Here is an 18,984-nt window from a genome sequence, read left to right on the forward strand (position 1 = left end):
TTCTGAGTATCAGCTGAACTACTCTTTCACTAAACAGCAGCTAAGTATTTTCTACATAGAAATAGGAGGAGCACATTGTAGCTTCTCCTTGAGCCTAGCAATGGAAAGAGGCATTGGCATAGAGGCTTTTTTTCTCTGTTCTCATCTGCTTGCAGTTGGTACCAGTTTCCAACGGTGCTTAAACACCAGGTTAGGCAGGTTAAAAGCCCTCGATGGGCCCATAGGGACAGTGTTAGGGGGCTGGGCTGTATATAAGGAGCAAATGAGTAGCATGCTCAGAACCTGTTACCCTTGCAATTTTTTTTTTACCTAAAACAGATAAAAAATCTTTCTAACCTTCTCTTCATAGAATCTGTTCTTACTTTCTAGCCACAGAAGTGGACTCACTTCACAGTGACAGGATTTTTTTGATTCATTTACACTTGGGTCCTACAAACAGTTTATATTGCTCCTCACTGAGGAGAGAAAACAAGAAAACAAACAATATAAAAAAAAATGCACTAAAGCCACATTACATTTTAAGGAGCCCCAATGAGACCCTGACACAAATGTAGGCAGCCAAGGTTCATTGGATGTGAAACCCAGAGTCCAGGGCAAAAACAGAACTAGATAGATCTCTTCATAAGGATATAGCAAAGTATTCCAGCCTCCTGCTAAACAACTGTAAATTAACAATATTTGTAGAATTTTTCAGAAATTCACTCCTAACTTCAAGGGGAAAAAAAAACCCAAAAGCAAACCAACAACAAACTCTTTAAGGGTTATAAAAGAGTTATGTCCAAACTCCACCTCTTAACTCAGACTGGATATCAGATACAAAAGCATCTTTCCTAAAAAGGCAGATATTTATTTTGAGTGCTGGCAGAAACAGGGATGGCAAAGCAGCAAATGGGAAGACGAGTGCAATACACTACTGACCAGTTCATCAGAATTTCAAAAACCACAAATTTTGTTTTCGAAACTGTAAAACCTTAACAGGAAACATATATATTGTTAAGCTCTAGGTAGTCAAGACAATGTTTCCTAAAACTTGCTAAAAAACTACAGAATATTCCTTCTTAAAAAGACTTGTAAGGAATATGGAGCAACAAGTGAGGAACACAACCCTGCTGAGTGTTTCAGTGGGAAAGAAAAGCTGAGTAGTTTCAAATGGAAGCTTTTACAATTAAAAATAATGCTCTCTTGAAATAGAAATGGTGATTTTTCAATTTACCACTGTAGTGTTGCCAAAACAAGAAATTTTGCTATTTAAAGCCCTATAACTTTACCTTGCAGATTCTTTTTTTGTCATTTCACTTCGATTTTTATTGTTTTTTATTTGTTTTGCTCCTCTCCAGCAGTCACATCAACATCACTTATCACATAAGTAATAAAAGTATGAAAAGTCTTACAAAACATGCTACTAATAAAATAAAAGGAATTCTGAAAAAAAATTTCTGAATTAGATTTTTGAGGTCTTCCTGTCATACAGAATTATGTAAATTTTTTAAAATTTATTTTCACCTTAGTTTATTTTCATATTATTTTTCAGAATAGCCTAGAATCATTCCCTATCTCTTCCTGCAGACACAGAGGAATATTATGACATTTCCAGATCAGCCCTATTTAAGATGTTTATTCCAGATACACTCAGATTAATTCTCACAGTTTTAAAACAATGAGGCAATCTGTTCTCCAGCAGTTAAGTAATTTTTTTGTGTTGCCTGGTCATCATTTTATTTAAATAATATTAACACTGGATTAAATCACAGCCCAGGGCAGAAAAATACTACTGCAATACAAATTAGCTCCAAGTATATTTATTCTGGATGTATCTTCACGCTCCCCTAAAAAGAAAGTGTATGTATATAAAACTGTGTGTGCATACACATAGAGATAGACAGATAGCTTTCTATAGAGCCTCAATTTTAAAGAATAAAAATTTACTTTGAATGTAACAATTTTCAGAGGCTTTAGACTGAGTCAAAACAGCACCTAGAACAGAGCGTTGGCTCGTATCTTTCAAACCCGTACTTGGCTGGTTTGCTGTAAAAGACCTAAATAGCTTTCAGATGCTGCAGCTCAAGAGAAAAATTCTGAGAAAGATGTTTCCAGCTGTGGTTTTCACATTCTTCCTGTATCATCCAGGATTTTTTGTGCATTTGGGGCAAGGGGGTGGGGGGCATTACTTGTCTTTCTGGATAAAATTATGCTGTTTGGAGGCAGTTACCATTGAATACCTGCATTCAGCTCTCAGTCCCAACTAGATTATCAGGGAATACTTCACAGAGCAACTAAGAGTTAAACCTGATTTTGTACAAAACCCCCAGAACTTCAGAATTTTCAAATAAATGTGGCTGAATTTAAAGTTCTTTCTCCTCCCTCAAAAGTACATATTTAAGATGTACTTTAAAGTTAACTTCTTTCTGAGTGAACGCTATTTATGAAATTGATTTTATCAGACTCTTCATTTCTTTGTTTGCCTGTAAGAACAATCTTGCATCTACTTGCTGCTTCTTTATTTAGTTTTAAATAGTACACTTCAAAATTAGAGGTACAACTACCATGCAAGTATTCTACATTCCCTCCGCCAGATGATTTTCTTACATACAAAAGATAAACATAAAAAACAATTTCTGCTTCACAAATGCCACTTATGTGGAACTAAACTAAATCACAAAATTAACAATATGTTAATGAACTAAACCAGAAGTTTAATGGAGACGAAAAAAGTGTTTCTAGCAGTTATAGGGAGTAGATTATTTTAAAAAACAGCTTCCTGCAGCTAAGTACATTGCATAAACAATAAATTTCAGTTTGTGATTGCAAAAATGGATTTTTATTTGCAACAATGTGCACATTTAGCAATAGGCAGAGACTAGAAACATACAGCACTTCCTGCTATGGATAACACAGCAATTTTATCTTGTAAAATGGAGCATGGCTACAACAAAACATTTTTTTTTTTGGCAAGTGATCACCACACCTGGTATTATTTATTAACAGAAACAGGCAAAATCCTAGCAGAATATTTAGTTGTCTCAGCCTGAAGTTAGTGAAATACTGGCTTCAGTAGGGCCGCGATTTATGTTAAACTGATCTTCATACAACAAGAAATCAGTTCTAAAGTTATGAGATGAAAATACACCTGACATAACAAGAAACAGGTGTTTTATACCTCTTAAACAGCCTGTTAGCATGAATCTCCTTTTTCGTATACATATTTTACCTCTCCCTCACTTGCTGGATTCAAGTCTACAATTACTTACAAGGAGAAATATTAACCAAAAGAAAGTTATGTCAGAAATATCCAGAAATATTTTACGAATGTTTTCATCACCCCAAAATTCTTTCAATAGGATTTAATACTAAAACTAAAAAAAAAAAATTACTACTAAGCTAAGAAATCATTTAGCCTCAGAAAATTACTGCATTGATAGTTCTTTTGAACTACCCATTATCATTTCTCACCATTCCTTCATTCTCTGTAAATCTCAGAAATAACTAGCATGGTATAGACAGCACAACAATGCTGGGTGACATCTGACCATGCAGGTGTGTGTGTCTGCAATTCAGATGAGAAATGAAATTCACCTTTGCTTAAATAGCAGCTTCACCCACAGATGCAACAGGCAGGAGCTTTGTGTGACACATATAGGGACAGGACTTTAGTAACATATATGACCTTTTCCTGGCCACCAAAAACATTCTGCATTTCACTATCAGACACACGCACAAGCTCATCCAGGTATGTCAGTTTCCTTCGTGTCTTTGTTGTCCAAATAACTTTTTTCTTGCTAAAGACAAAACAATTTCAGCCATTTTAGAGTTGCCATTAATATAATTTATCTTGTTTGTTAATAGGTGTAATTATGTTTAGAACTCTTTATAAATGTTTTTCTTAATGTAGTCAACTCATTTGTCTGGCATGGATCTATTCTGTTTTTCTATTGTCCATATGCTCATCAAAAACAATGTACAATTGACTGCATAGTCTTATTTGCATTTCTTCCCATCTGTCCTTGTCAAGTAAATTTTGTTTTGTTATTTACTATTAGAAAATTAACCTTCTGTGCTCCTGAAAGTGGTTCAGTCATCTACATAAGGTAATGCATTGTTCTATAGAATTTGTAAGGCAGATGCCTCTTTGCAAAAGATGGCCCTATAATTAGTGGATAACAAGGAGAACAAGCACATGGGCTGTAGTATTTCCCAGCAGGAACAGCACAGGACTGCATAACATTTTGTGAAATTTTCAGATCTGGGAACTTTTTTTCTAAATGATAAACAGGAGAGATAATAGGCCTTCCTTACTCAGCTGTGCAAGACAAATGAAGGAATTTTAAAAATATTAAATTTTTAAAATGCTACCAGAGAAAAGAGTTGGGTGTGTTATACCCTTCAGGTTTCTGCTTCTTTATAACATACATAGAAAGGAACAACTTTCATCAGGAAGAAGAGTTGATTAGTTAGGTTTCAGCGTTCTCACACAACTCTGTTTTGTGCTCATATTGAACAACAACAACAAAAAAATACTGGAGAAGTGCATGGGAACAGAAATTAATTTCCACGAGGTTTCTGAAAACTAGCATGGTTTAGACCTGTGATTACAAGGAGTCCCATGGCGAAGACAAGGGGGAATGGACACAAGTTGCTCTTGGGGAGATTCTGATTTGACACGAAAGGGAAATTTTTCACATTGAGGACAGTCACCATTGGAATAATCTCCCCAGGGAAGTGGTTGACTCGGCCACATTGGACACTGTTAAGAGTTGTCTGGACAGGGAGCTGGGCCATCTTGTCTAGACTGTGCTCTTCCTAGAAAGGTTGGACTAGCTGATCCCTGAGGTCCCTTCCAACCTGGGATTCTGGGATTACAGTGCAGGTGCTGTCATGTGCAGTCGTTTAAAAAGTAGCATCATGGTAACGATGTAGGGTTATATAATACACTATTTTCTTGTGAGCAAGGTCAGGTATATACATTCTAGAACTGCTTTTGTAATGAGATTGCATAGCAGGATACCACTGCCTAAATATATGGATGACTATTTTATTATACTTAAAGAAATGGGATCAGTTACATTTACACTTGAAGGATAGCTCTTTAAACAAATCACAAGAAGTCAATTACACTTTCAATTAATTCCCCAAAAGTGCAAACCATTGTGGTGCATTCACTTTGCTCTCAAGTGGATGATGTCTGGGTCTTGTTACTGGCCCGAAGTGCTGCTAAGGAGAAAACCAGAAGTTTCCCCTTACTTTACACACCAAAGATACCTCCAACTATCTGTGTAACCAGAGTTGGAAAAAATTATTACCTACTTCATCTGAGGAAAACAACCGCAAAAAATATATTTGTACAAAGATCCCCCAGCAGCAGCAGACACATTTTCAGACTATAAATTAAAACCAAGTTTGTTATGACATAGGAGCTGCCTGGCATTGCTTTTGACTGATTTTGTAGCTTAGTCTGGACTCCCAAGCAGTATGGTTCTGTTTCTAATCAAAATCTTTGAACATATCAAAGGAAGAATATAGATTCATTCAAGCACTAACAGGAAAAGGAAAAATATATAAATATATCTACATACTCACACATATGTAACAGTTTGACTTGATAGAAGTCCTTGGGTCTCACAGTGTTGCCTGAGAGCATGGTGGGTATTCAGATGCAGACTTTCCTCATTAACCTCTTAACCTCATTAAGAGTACTTTGCCAATCATATCTCATTTCTAAATACTGCAGGACAGCTAGGTGGAAGGGACCACTCTCCCATTATTTTGCTAGGGCTTGTTCTTGTAGCATTAGAGTGGCATACACACCTGAAAGTGGCTTTGAAAATTTAATGAGCACCAGTTATTTGGCCATACTTTATGAAGCGATATGGTGCTTTTCTACTTTCTCTTCCTGAAGGACCTTGGAAAGAGGAAGAAAGCACTGGTGCCTGGCTCTGCTACTTCATAACCCAGGAGGAGAGGTAGGAGGAGCACCGTGTAAGGGGTGACACTACTTTGCACAGGAAGGAGCCCAGGTTACCAGTGTATTTTTCATTGTGTACTTCCTCATTTTTCTGAAAGTTAGAATCTGAACCTAGCTAAGTATTTCTTGGTTTTCAGTGTGTATTTACAATGTGTGGTGTATGAAATAAATGTGAAATGAGATAATTAATGTAGACACCTTAGATGGCTATACCTTCTACTTTCAAATAAACTCACAGTTCTCATAGACTGCTGTGGGAGTCCTGTGTGAGTAATGACTAAATAAAAACTTTCCAATCTACCTTTATGTGTTTGTATATGTTATAATTTATAAATATGCTGTATAAACATAAGATATCCCCAGAGAGACTGCAACCATCCAGAAAAAATATAGATTATAGCTTCTCTTACTTTATTTTTAAAAACTGCCATATTGTTGTCATACTGGTCTAACATTTCAGAAATTCAATTAAAATACATCTTCTGCATTGTTCCCTGATTTGGTAAACCTCCTCCTTTGAAATAATGGCTGCTACAAATGGCACTTTTTTTTTAGAAATACATACACATGCCTGAGCACAACTTAAACTAAAGGCATCCTCTCAGCGGTGTTACCCAGGCAATAGTCCTACCACCAGCAGCATCCTGTAATCCTTTGTTGAGACTATGCAAAACACTTCAAATTCAAACCTGATTTGCATAATCCAGATCATTCCCATCTCGAGTGTATTGATGCGTGGTTTGATAAACTGCCTTCAAGTTGATCTGTGTTCCTGCCCTGTGTCCACCTTGGTAATCTGTGTCTGGGAGCTCTCCAGGTCTTTCTGCGCAGGGTGTAGCACCCTAGGCCACTGGTGCTCCTATATGCTGTCATAATGCAAGTAGTAAATCACAACTCATAATCTAACTCAGCTGCACCCCAGAACAATTAGCAGCTTGTAAACTTGAAGTACTGCACTAAAGCTAGAGGTTTATGCTAAAGCCAGTGTAAAAGAGTTCAGTGGATTAGATGTATAGACTATTTAGCAAGCTTTGCCAGAACATACTGAAGCTAAAAATCAAGAAGTGATAAATTCCTCAGGATGCTACTCTAATCAAGGGAGTTTACATAAAATGTCCTACCTGTAAACATCACTCAAACATGGAATTATTTAATCAAAAAGGAAATTTAAGTACTTGAAAGGAAATAGAGGTTTTATTATCTGCACATAACTGTTCAGTTGAAGTGTTCTCATTCACTGTCTGGGGGAACTAAGGTATGATTCGTGAACATATTTTGCTGTCACTTCCACTACAGAAGTTAACTGCTGAAATATCAGAACAATTTCTACTTTGGTCTTGCTTAACTGCAACATCTTCTGTCATTGTAAAACATGAATTATCCAAGCAGAATCAATCAAAAACTAAATTAAAATCAGACATAAAAATTTCCATGCCATCGGCTCGTTCTCCTCATGTTAAAGGTGATGGAAGTTCATTGAAGTCCAATAGTAAGTTGAGGAAAATTAGGGCCTGCAGGAGTGGTGAATGAAAGAGTTAAGGAAAGATATGATTTTTATTTAGTGTTGCAACACCAGCAGCACAGGGTGAAGAATCAGCTAAGTGTATTCTATTAGAACAACAACAAAAAATAGAAAGTCTGGTTAAAAAAAAAAATATAAGATTTAACTGGACATTATTTTAAGTGTCTCTTTGACAGAGTTTGATGGGGGTTGGTTTGGTTTTTTTTAATTGTAAATTGTTGCCTAGCTCTTGCTTCAAAGTGGGAAAGTCCATTATGTTCCTGTTGCTCAGGACTGATAAGAGGACAATTTATCACCTTTTGCTCAGCACCTCTAATTACAGTGGGTAACAGGAAGAGTGAAGAAACTGCCTCAAATTTTCCACATTCTTGAGTAGAGAAATACTTAATAGAATACCAGTCTGCAAAGCCTCAACTTATTGAATAACATTGATTCAACAAAGACAAATTCGACAGGGTTGTCAATGGCTGGGTGAAACTAGATTCATACTCATATGAAGATAGCTCAGATATGCGATGTTGCAGCTATTCAGTTCCAGAAGGAAGGAACGGACGAGCGAACGAACGAACAAACGAAATTCAGGGCAAGTGTCCAGCAACCACCTGATATGTCTGTCAGAGGAACTCATCCCAGCCTTGCCTGAAACCACCTCTGAGAGAGTATGGGAGTAACTGGGAATCTAGACATGAGACTCAGGATTGGAATGTCTCTTCCCAGACTATTAGGGATGCTTTATTTTATATCACCAAGTTAGACATATTTCAGCAGCCTGCACTGCATCTGAATGTAAGCCATGAATGTTTTCACCTGCTCTAGCTGTGTCTGCAAATTTCCATTTGCTTCAATAGTTGCACAAGGCAACCAAACGATCAGCCTAGCACAGTACGATTCCCAGTGACATTTGACAGGTTCTGGCATATCCTGTCGTTCTGCTTCCCCAAAGTCTGGAACCAACTTAAAAAAACACAAACAAAACAAAACAAAACCAACCTCATTTCCAGTGGATATTTAGGCGCAAATTGGGAAAGAATGCTCTTGCTTTGGTTTGGTTTTGCCTTTTTTTCCCCTTACAAATAAGGAATGTTTGCAGAAGATTTTCAGGGACTTATTGATTCAAACCATCTTCCAGAATACCAGAGGTCTTCCCGAACTGTAAGTAAGCTCTGCACTTCCCTGAAATTTGCTGATCCTTGGTCAGGAAGTGTAACGTTCAGATGGCTGCCATCCACCAGTGGCGTTTTGTGTCAGGAATAGCAAGTCTATCCAGTTTCAGGAGATACATCCACAAAATACAGTGCTACTCCTGCTGACCAAGGATAACAAAAATATCTCTTATGGTTAAATAATACAGAGCTCTGTGTATTTCTTTAACATTAGGCTATATTTTATCTTATGAACATTGAAACTGTCATGTACTCTATATTTTATTTCCTGTATATTATATCTCTGCTATATTTTTGCCAGCATTTTTATCAAAAGTCTTTCATTGTTTGCTGACATACTTCATTTAGGTTTGACTTTGACTCTCAAATGGTCGTATAATCATTGGCCTGCTTTCATAGTCCATTATGTTAAACGAAAACTGCAGAAACAGGATTATTTCAGTCTCAGAGTGCTTCAGAGACATTAAATATTTAATAAGTTTTTCCTTTTAGCTGTTGAGTGACTCTTGAATAACCATTTTTAAAAAACCACCATCTAACAGACATAATTGCAAAAAATTCATTGGCATATGCAAACATTGGTTTATTTCACAGTCAGTTCTACCTGCTTTTGGCAGCAACAAAGTGACAAATAAGGTAGGAAATGAAGCAACTGAACTCTGGTATCATAACGCAGATGTTAGATCCAGTGAACTATGTAGATCAGGTCAAGTGTACCCTGTCTTTGTTACCCCTAGAGAGAATGCCTGGCATATCTTCAGCTGTAAGGGCAGAGGTTTTCATATGTAGCAGTATGACCTACATTTAAGGTGCACATACCCTTTACATTTTCAGTAAACTAGTAACCTGTAATTAACATTTCAAATGCAAAATGTAATGCAGAAGGGCGGTGTTGTTCAACCTACCCTGTCAAAAGTAATCATCATTTCCCATTCTGTACACCATGAAGGCACATGCATAAAACATATTTCTTTATCTGTTAACATCCTCAGATTTCTGCCACCTTGCTACATCTAGCATCACATTGACAAACTGGAACTCCTCTGACAATACAAGCATAAACAAACATTTCAAGAAAAAACTGTATGAACAGAAAGGCCTAAACTCTGGCCCTGGTGCAGAAAAGGGAAATGTACAGGTCTAAACCACACAAAAAAAAAATTTACAGAGAGTATGCGTGTAGAGACAAGGCTGAATTCTTCAGACCACTAGGACCACTCCCCATATTACACCTGCAGCACTGAAAGATCAGACACTGGACAGACAATTCCCCCTGTGTTAAGGTACTGTCTTTTGGCATAAGCTGACACAGGCACTTTACCTGTTTCATGTGCTTAACTTCTTTGACTTCTGGCAGACCCAGAAGAGGATTCAAATCAGAGACACCTCAAAATTAGTCAGGAAACAGCCTGTTCTCTTCTCCTCCTTGCATCAGAGTGTTTAATCTATTTGGGCAGAATTCTGATTATGTTGTTGTTAACGAAAAATGGTTACCTGAACACCTATGGAAGTGTAAAGAGCTAATGTGACTTCCAGATGAGGTTTGCTGTCTCCTTTTCACACATCTCCTTCTCACTCTCTCCTGACTGCTCTGAGTGTTCACACTGACTCAGGCATTTCTTCTCCAGACCCTTCGATGTATAGGCAATGCCAATTGCTTCCACTACATCAGGCCCGACAGCCAGCCTGTGGCCAGTCTCCGTGACACCCCAGCTAAGCAGGTAACAGCTGTGGGAACACAAGCTGAAAACCACTGACGGAGCAAGTCAGCAAAAAGGAACACAACAGTAAAGTCAAAGTAGTTGAAAATCCTTAAATCCCTCAAAAAGCATTTAATGAGTTATTATAAGAAGCCATAGGTGAAGACAGATTGAAAGCAGTTACCAGTGTCAGCAACATAAGAAAAAAAAAATCAATATTGTCTATTGAAGATTTTTTGTAAGAAATTTTACAGTAAGACTAGAGCTGAATGCTCGTATATGAAATGTGTCAAAATTGGGCTGTTAATCATTTGGATATTCACATTTATATAGCATTCTGTGAAGATCTTAGGAAGGCTGGAGAAATTATGCACTTTAGAAAGACAGCACAACAAAAAATTGATAACCATGAAGTTTAACAAAGGTTTGGCAGGAATCAAAGAGAGAACCAGATGACTGAAAGCAGACCTAGTTCAAACATTACCCTGGGGATCTGGGCTATTTTGTTATGTGATTTCTGTGACACATCAGAAGTGAGCAATGCTCCAAAAGAAAACAGGATACTGGCTCAGGTCCTGATTTTAGTGAGGAACACTGACTGCGACTCCAAAAGTAAAACACTGAAATGAAATACTCTGTGTTTCCCAAGTCTTTCATCTACCTTAGGTTTCCTCAGTACAAATCATACCACAAGGCAACAGTCCTAATAACACTCAATCACTGTGGTGTAGGCAGACAGGTACTTGTTAAAACCACTCCACCCCAGGAACAGCTGCACTGCATTAGAGAGCCTGATCCACCAGTTCAGAACAACTTCATTAATGCAGAACAGTACAGTGGGGTTTCTAGCAGAGGTCCTGTCTGCTGGGAGGAAAGGTTACTCACATCACAGATTGAAAACAAAAAACAAAAACAATCAAACAAAAAAAACCTGCAAAAAAACATTGCCACCAGCCTGGGAAGACTGTCAGACTCTCATTGTTTTAAGCACTTCAGTAGGGGATGAATAACATACTTCCATAGCACAAAGATATTACAGAAAAATGTACATGAAAGCTGAGCAAAACTTGATGCTCCATTACTGCAGTACCCACAGAATCCCAGGTTGGAAGGGACCTCAGGGATCAGCTAGTCCAACCTTTCTGGGAACAGTACAGTCTAGACAAAATGGCCCAGCACCCTGTCCAGATGACTCTTAACGGTGTCCAATATGGCCGAGTCAACCACTTCCCTGGGGAGATTATTCCAATGGTTGGATGTCCTCAATGTGAAAAATTTCCCTTTCGTGTCAAATCAGAATCTCCCCAAGAGCAACTTGTGCCTATTCCCCCTTGTCCTTTCCATGTGACTCCTTGCAAAAAGGGAGTCTCCATCTTCTTTGTAGCTACCCCTTAAGTACTGGTACATGGTGATGAGATCCCCTCTGAGCCTCCTTTTCTCAGGGCTGAACAAACCCAGCTCTCCCAGCCTATCCTTGTATGGCAGCTTCCCAGCCCTCTGATCATCTTGGTGGCCCTTCTCTGCACCCCTTCCAGCCTGTCCACATCCTTTTTGTAGAGCGGGGACCAGAACTGCACACAGCACTACAGGTGTGGCCTGACAAGCGCTGAATAGAGTGGGATGATGACTTCTTTATCTCTGCTGGCGATGCCCTTTTTGATGCAACCCAGCATCCCTTTGGCCTTCTTGGCCACAGCAGCACACTGTTCGCTCACGTTGAGCTTCCTGTCCACCAGGACCCACAGGTCCCTTTTTCCACAGAACTGCTCTCCAGCCAGGTGGATCCCAGTCTGTGCTGCACTCCCAGATTATGTTTTCCCAGGTGCAAGACTTTACACTTCTCCTTGTTCAACTTCATAAGTTCTTGCTGGCCCACTCTTCCAGCCTATCCAGATCTCCCTGCAGAGCAGCTCTCCCTTCTGGAGTGTCTACTGCCCCACTCAACTTGATGTCATCAGCAAACTTCATCAGGCTACACTTGATCCCATTATCCAGATCACTTATAAAGATTTTGAATAACATTGGGCCCAATACTGATCCCTGGGGGACCCCAGTTGTCACAGGTCACCACTTTGAAAAGGAGGTATTTATCACCACCCTTTGGGTGCAGCCTGTCAGCCAGTTCCCCACCCACTGCACAGACCACTCATCTAGGCCATAACACATTAATTTCTCCAGCAGGAGACTGTGGGGAACTGTATCAAAAGCCTTGGAGAAGTTGAGGTAGACAACGTCCACCGCCCGCCCCATGTCAACCAGGCAAGTCACATTTTCATAGAAGGCCACCAGGTTTGTCAAGCACGATCCGCCTTTAGTGAAGGCATGTTGGCTTTTCCCATGTATAAAGTTTCTGGGTAAGTATTTACTAATTAGAATATTTACCAGACTTTTTTATATGCTTGTCAGGATTTTACAACTGTAAACAGGAACAGAATGAAACAATCCTCATCCCCTTGAGGAAGGTAGCACTGAATTCATACAATATAAAAATAGCTGGAATCAAACCAAAGCGTGAAAGTAGTAGTTAAAGAAGACTTAAAGTAACCTTGTCAGTAACAAGAGCATGCATAATGAGACACTGGCTGAAGAAAACATCTGTCCCCTCATCTGTCTAAACTCATTATACATATACATAAATATGTATATCCTGTTACAACATAAGTATTGATTCAAAAGTCACCAAAAGAAGCTAAAGAAGAGAAAGCATTTATTTGAAGTCAAAATTTGAAATATCTTAAATAAAATGCTACATTATTTATCATCAATTTATCGTCTTCCATTCGGTAACAGAGGAAAAGAGAGATGTTTACATTTTTCTGTCCTTCAAACTTAAAATAGGACTCGAACTCAAATCAGACCTTCTATATAATCATCCTAGCGCAGGTTGGGGCTGGAAGTTTTTTCTTTCTGACCCACTTAGACATTTGGATCTGCTGAATGAGACATACCTGCCCCAGCTCAGAAATGTATCATAGCAAGGTCTTGAAATTATCTTCAAGATACCTGCACAAACCATGTTGTGAACTTGTGTTACACTGGTCATTAAGTCAAGCAGTTTTTGAAAGATATCCTCCCCAACTTAAAATAAAAAAAAAAAAAAAAAAAAAAAAAAGGATGGAGCTATGGAGCTGCGGTGCAGTTTTCTGTTTGACTGTAAGGAGATACCCATGTTAGGAAGCTGTTTGCCAGACTCCACCAGAGAACTCGCTCATCAGGTTTCCTGTCCAGTCAGCACAGTTTCAAGTGTCACAAGTGCTAGAAAGCATGTTAGCTCAATCTAATTTGTAAGATGTACAAAGTACTATAAAGCTTCTAAAACAAAAAAGGCCAGTTCATATAACACCTTAAGAGCCTTAAATGCTTTTAAAGAAAGGGAGTCACAATCTTGCCAAGAATGAACTAGAGTCATAACATACAACTGGATGAACTGTAAGTTTCTGAAGATAAAAAATAACCCAAATTTCATGTTATAAACAGTATTGTTATCTGGTTTGCAAGTGGGGGCACTGGATGCACCCTAAAGAAACAGAACTGAATGTTAAAGAAGCCAAGAAACCTGAAAACTAACAAACAGGACAAACAAGTAAGTAAATGCACAAGCGACTGATAGTGGCTGCAGAATTGTTCACCGCACAATTTCTCCATATTTTCAGCTCATTTTCTAGTCAGCTGCCAGCTCTCTCCTTTTGCAGCAACTGACCACCATAAAGAACAGATTGCCCTATTTCAATTTAAGAGGTATTAAAAGGGTGATAAGGACAAGGCACATAGAGAGCAATGACATAATATGGTTTTTTTCTACACTTTGGCCTTGGTGCCAGATTTTGTGGGCCCCCACGAGCAAGGCTGAATGTCAGCATTTCACACAAAAGAGGTGGAATAGGTTGCTAAGCTGCACCTGGCCAGGAGACACAAATTTAAGAGTTTTCAGTTCTGAAGCAATTTGCTATATCATCTAAATCACAAGATGTATGCAAGAATAAAATAAAAGTTGTATCAAAACCAAACAATGGTTAGCTATCACATGCAAATACAAAATTTGAAGTTCGTCATGCAAATTGTAAGCACGGTATATGATCCGGGAATCCAAGCAGCCATAAAACTGAAACATGGGAAAAAGCTTATTTTACTTTTATGGTCTACTCACAAGCATGAAATAATGTTTTATTGCAACTAGGTCAGAAAGCTCAGAATCTTGCAGGATCAAGTGCAGAAAATACAAAATGAGGACTAAAAAGAGAGCTGGTGGAGAAATGGGGGTCTGCTTTTCTGTCATGCTCATAACATTTTTTCCACTATATCCAGTCCCTAGACTGCTCAATTAATTCCATAGGCATTTTACACATTTTTATTTTAAATTTCTATATTATTTTCTTGAGGTACAAAAAGACAATTTCATAACATTGTCATGTTGGCATGTAGGGATGGTATCAGGAAAGGAGAGGCTCAGCTGTAGTTGGAACTTAGTCACCAAGAGCAAAAAGAGCAGCTTCTATAGCTACACTAGTAGCAAAAGGGTGACCTCAGAGCTCACTCTGCTTTGAGCTGGAGATTGGACTGAGGTTCCTTCCAATTTTAAATTATATTTGTTATATTAGTATTTAGTACATTAGTAGCTTAGATATATTACCTTATATTAGTTTGAATTACACAGGATAAAAACACAAGATGTAGTAACAAAGTGAAAAAGATGTTCATGGTTCAGAAATAACGTCTGTGGGAATATATAAAACAAGTCCAAAAATTGCTTTTCATAAATATTCTCTAGTTTTTGTTTAAACATCATAGCTACAAACTTTGCAGTCATCTGTATTCTATTAACACCCTAATGATAGAATTAATCCAATATTCATTTGCTATTTTTTCATGTATCCACACAGCGGTAATTACAAACACATAAATCCATTGAGATCCTTTAGAGTCCCATAAATTGTTGCAAATTTACACCATGTTCCTGAAGGTTTAAGGTGTCTGCTCACTGCCCCCACAGATAACATCAAAAGACATTTTGCTATATAGAGGAAAAGTTTTGGCCTATTTTATTCTGTGGTAAAAATCCCATTAACATAGATGCACCTACATACTATTCCAAGTCAATGGCCAGACAGAAGTAGACCATGGAAAACACCATTTTCCTGCAAAGTAGCTAACTTCAACCAAAATATAAAGACCATGGGGTTGGGGGTGTAATCTAACAGCTAATCCCCTGTTTGCCCCCCTTCTTCCCTTAATTCATCATATATTTTTTCCCTTGATAATAACTTGTGCTTTCTCCCCCACATACCACTTTTCTAGAATAGCAATTAATAATTATGTAGCTGTAAATAAATTCTGTTTCCTTCAATTTAAAATGTTTAAATCATGTAGAAACTTCTATTTTACAGTTATATCATGAATGCTTTCATGACTTTCTGCTGAAAAAAAAAATCCTTTTTGCATGAAAATTTTCAAAATATCTAGCTGCAGAGTTAGGAAAGCCAACATTTATGGGTAGAAACAGTAAAAAAGTAAATATTAATACATTATCACAGTCAGATATTAGAAATGAAAATTCCTGATCATTATTTCCCAGTGTCTGAAAGCCACACTAACACATGTATTACAGTGCCAGACAACAGTTCTAATTTGTTCTTTCTGGAGCATCCCACTGGAATTTTTTGTAAGCCCAAAGAATCCTTCTGCTTAAATTGAGCTTAATTTAAAATTCATTATTGGTTTATTATAAAACATATACACTTATTTCTATGAAAGAAAGAACCAATATTTCTCCAATTCTAATTGAAGGAGGCTTAGTTTCTTAGGTAAAAAGTTTTAGGACTCAAAGCTCATAGTCAGTGCTCACTGTTCTCACAAGATCAGGTCCCAGAAGATAGTTAGGTGACAAAGCTTTTTACCAGAATTCTGCAAATTAGGTGTTAACATTCTAAATGTGTCTCTTTTTTTCTTTTTTAAATGCTTAAATAACTAGTGAGCTTTTTTATTTGTTATAAACTGAAGCATTGGAGTTTAATTTCCCTGGAATGCACTGGAGACACTTCAAATATGGGATCCTTCAGTTAACCATACCGAAGTATCCTAGCTCACTTCATGTAAACAACTTTTTATAATAAGTTCTTACACTGTTAGCTTTCTTTTTTTCACAGAAAACTTGGGGAGGTAGCTATGGTTCTCTCAAATAAACTCATAATTAGCTGCGCACAAACCATGCACAGGTAGTTGCATATCAACATAGGAAAATAGTTCTGCATGTAAATTCTAAAAAAACCCTTTCAATTACTACCATGAAGCTCAAACTTTATTTTTGTGAGACTCACTATTATTTTTCAGCAGAAAGCAGAAGTTTTTCCTCAAAAGTTTTAATTCTGATCCCACTGAAGTCACTAGCTCATTTTCTACTGAGGATGGTGCACTTTATTGCACAGAACACAAACTTAAGAGTGTTCACAGGAGAATTATGAACTCACTATCCTTGGCTGGCCTAAGACACATCAGTCTTTTCATTTGAACTGCATTTTACAGCACAAAAATATAAGAATTTTAAAAAAATAAATGTGTCAATAACACATGCATCCTCCTATTGTGCAGTACATGGAACTGGAAGCCACAACTTAAGCACTAACTGATAATCACTAATTTTCAGTATCTGGCATTCCCCTGACAATATATTTGTTTTGCTTCCAGTACATCCTGAGGCTGTCAAATGGGAAGTGAAAAAGCCTAAGGACTACTCTTCATAAATATATCGATCCCGTTCATTCTGGATAGATCCATTCCTCTAAATGCTATTAAATATATTCCAGACCTCATCAGACTCTGCTCTATTTGCTAGTGTCTACCTAACTGCCAAAAACTGTCCAGCGATGCACTTGTTTTCGGCTTTAAACAATGAATGCCACAGCATCACCAATTTCCATTCTCTGGGGGAGCGGGGGAAGAGCCCCAAGCTTCCTGACAGCACAGATATCCCCTGCAATCTAGTAACATACATTGATTAGAGCCGGCAGCCCACTCAGACAACACAAATTCCATGCTCCAACCCAAAGTAAAAATAAAAAAAAGGTCAGGAGCATCCAGGTTGCTCCACAGAAGACTTATCTTGGATTTCACATACAATTTTCAGTGTTACTAACTACCTTGCTGCCTTGGACTGTCAACTCTACAATAAATAGAGACTCACTTCAGAATAAAAACCTACCTTCCAGTCTGCTGTCAAATTGTGAATTGTGAAAAACTGGCCAAATCCTTAGAGAAATAATTGTCCTTGGCCATTTTTGAGCTGACATGATACTGGCATCCTGGAAGCTGCATACTACAAAAAACACCAACATTTGAACATTAAAAGAGCATCTTTGCTCTTCTAAAATCTTTAATGATTATTTTATCAGTAGCAGTAAATACTTATCAGGGTCATTTACCTTTGCAAGAGACCTTGGTGTAAACTCCTTGTAAGCTTAAATATGCTTGGCAAAGGCATGGCTACTGGAACCTATCAGTAAGGTGGAGAGAAAGCAGATATAAAGTCCGATAGATCAGATCCACTCAAGCAATGAAGTCCAAAGACAAAAATGATCAAAACAATAATCTCTTAATCTGTGTTTGGGGGCAGACCAATTCCTGAACCTATTTTCTTCCTCATCTTGCTCAGGGCAAGAGTCAAAAAAGTAGATATATAGATCTTCCTTTAGACTAACTCAATTATTTGAGTCCAAATATGACTTGCACTTGAGCTGAGTATTACCTCACAACACAAAAACTACTAGCAGTTTCATTGGTATAAACAAAAAAGTGAAAAAGCATAACCCTAAATAATTTAGATCTCATGTCAGAATTCAGTATCCAGATATGCAACTACCTGTGCCTTTCTAAGTGCTGAGTGTAGGCTTCTTTCACATCTTTCTTTAAAAACAAAGAAAATCACGTGTATTTTACAGAAAAAACATAATTGTTGTAAAAGTCCCCCACTACAGTTTTGTCCTTGTTTGCAAAAGCTGATGATGAATGACTGACACACGAACATTGATCTAAGTTGAACTAGAAATTGCCTGAACCAAGAGCAATATGAAATAATCCTACCAGATGGGAACTCTAATCACTGTGTTTCTGACAGTAATACAATAAACAGTGTGCAAGCAGATAGACACCTTATTTAAACACACATTAACCCATTTTTAGAGGAAAATGTGTGTTTTCTGACAGCTGTATTCAGCTCTTTGCAAGTAAATGATAAATTGCTTGTGCCACATTTTAAACACATTGAATGGGGAAACTAAACTAAATAGAAGGATATAGTCTGCCTGCCATACCTTTCCAGACATAGTTTTATGTACTTTAAAAGGAAAGTACTGGAAGGAACACAGCAATGTGTACATAGTCTTCTTATCGCTAGAACTGCTTGTTTTCTGCAGCCTTCTCTGGGCTAACAACAGCCTCTTAAGCAGCAAAATACTCAGAAAGGAGAAAAAAAGGGGTTGAAATCCACATACTGTTTCTTTAAAATTTCAGCAAGGTGTAGAAGGATAGAAAAACCTAGGCTCTGAAGTGAGGCAGACATATGCAAACAAGATAAGCCTTAAAATTTCTTGATCCAGTTGAGAGAAAACTAACCACATGATAATATCCAGGCAAAAGCTGGAGCAGCTA

The sequence above is a fragment of the Phalacrocorax carbo genome, chromosome 7 (genome assembly GCF_963921805.1).
Source record: "Phalacrocorax carbo chromosome 7, bPhaCar2.1, whole genome shotgun sequence".
Classification (NCBI taxonomy): Eukaryota; Metazoa; Chordata; class Aves; order Suliformes; family Phalacrocoracidae; genus Phalacrocorax; species Phalacrocorax carbo.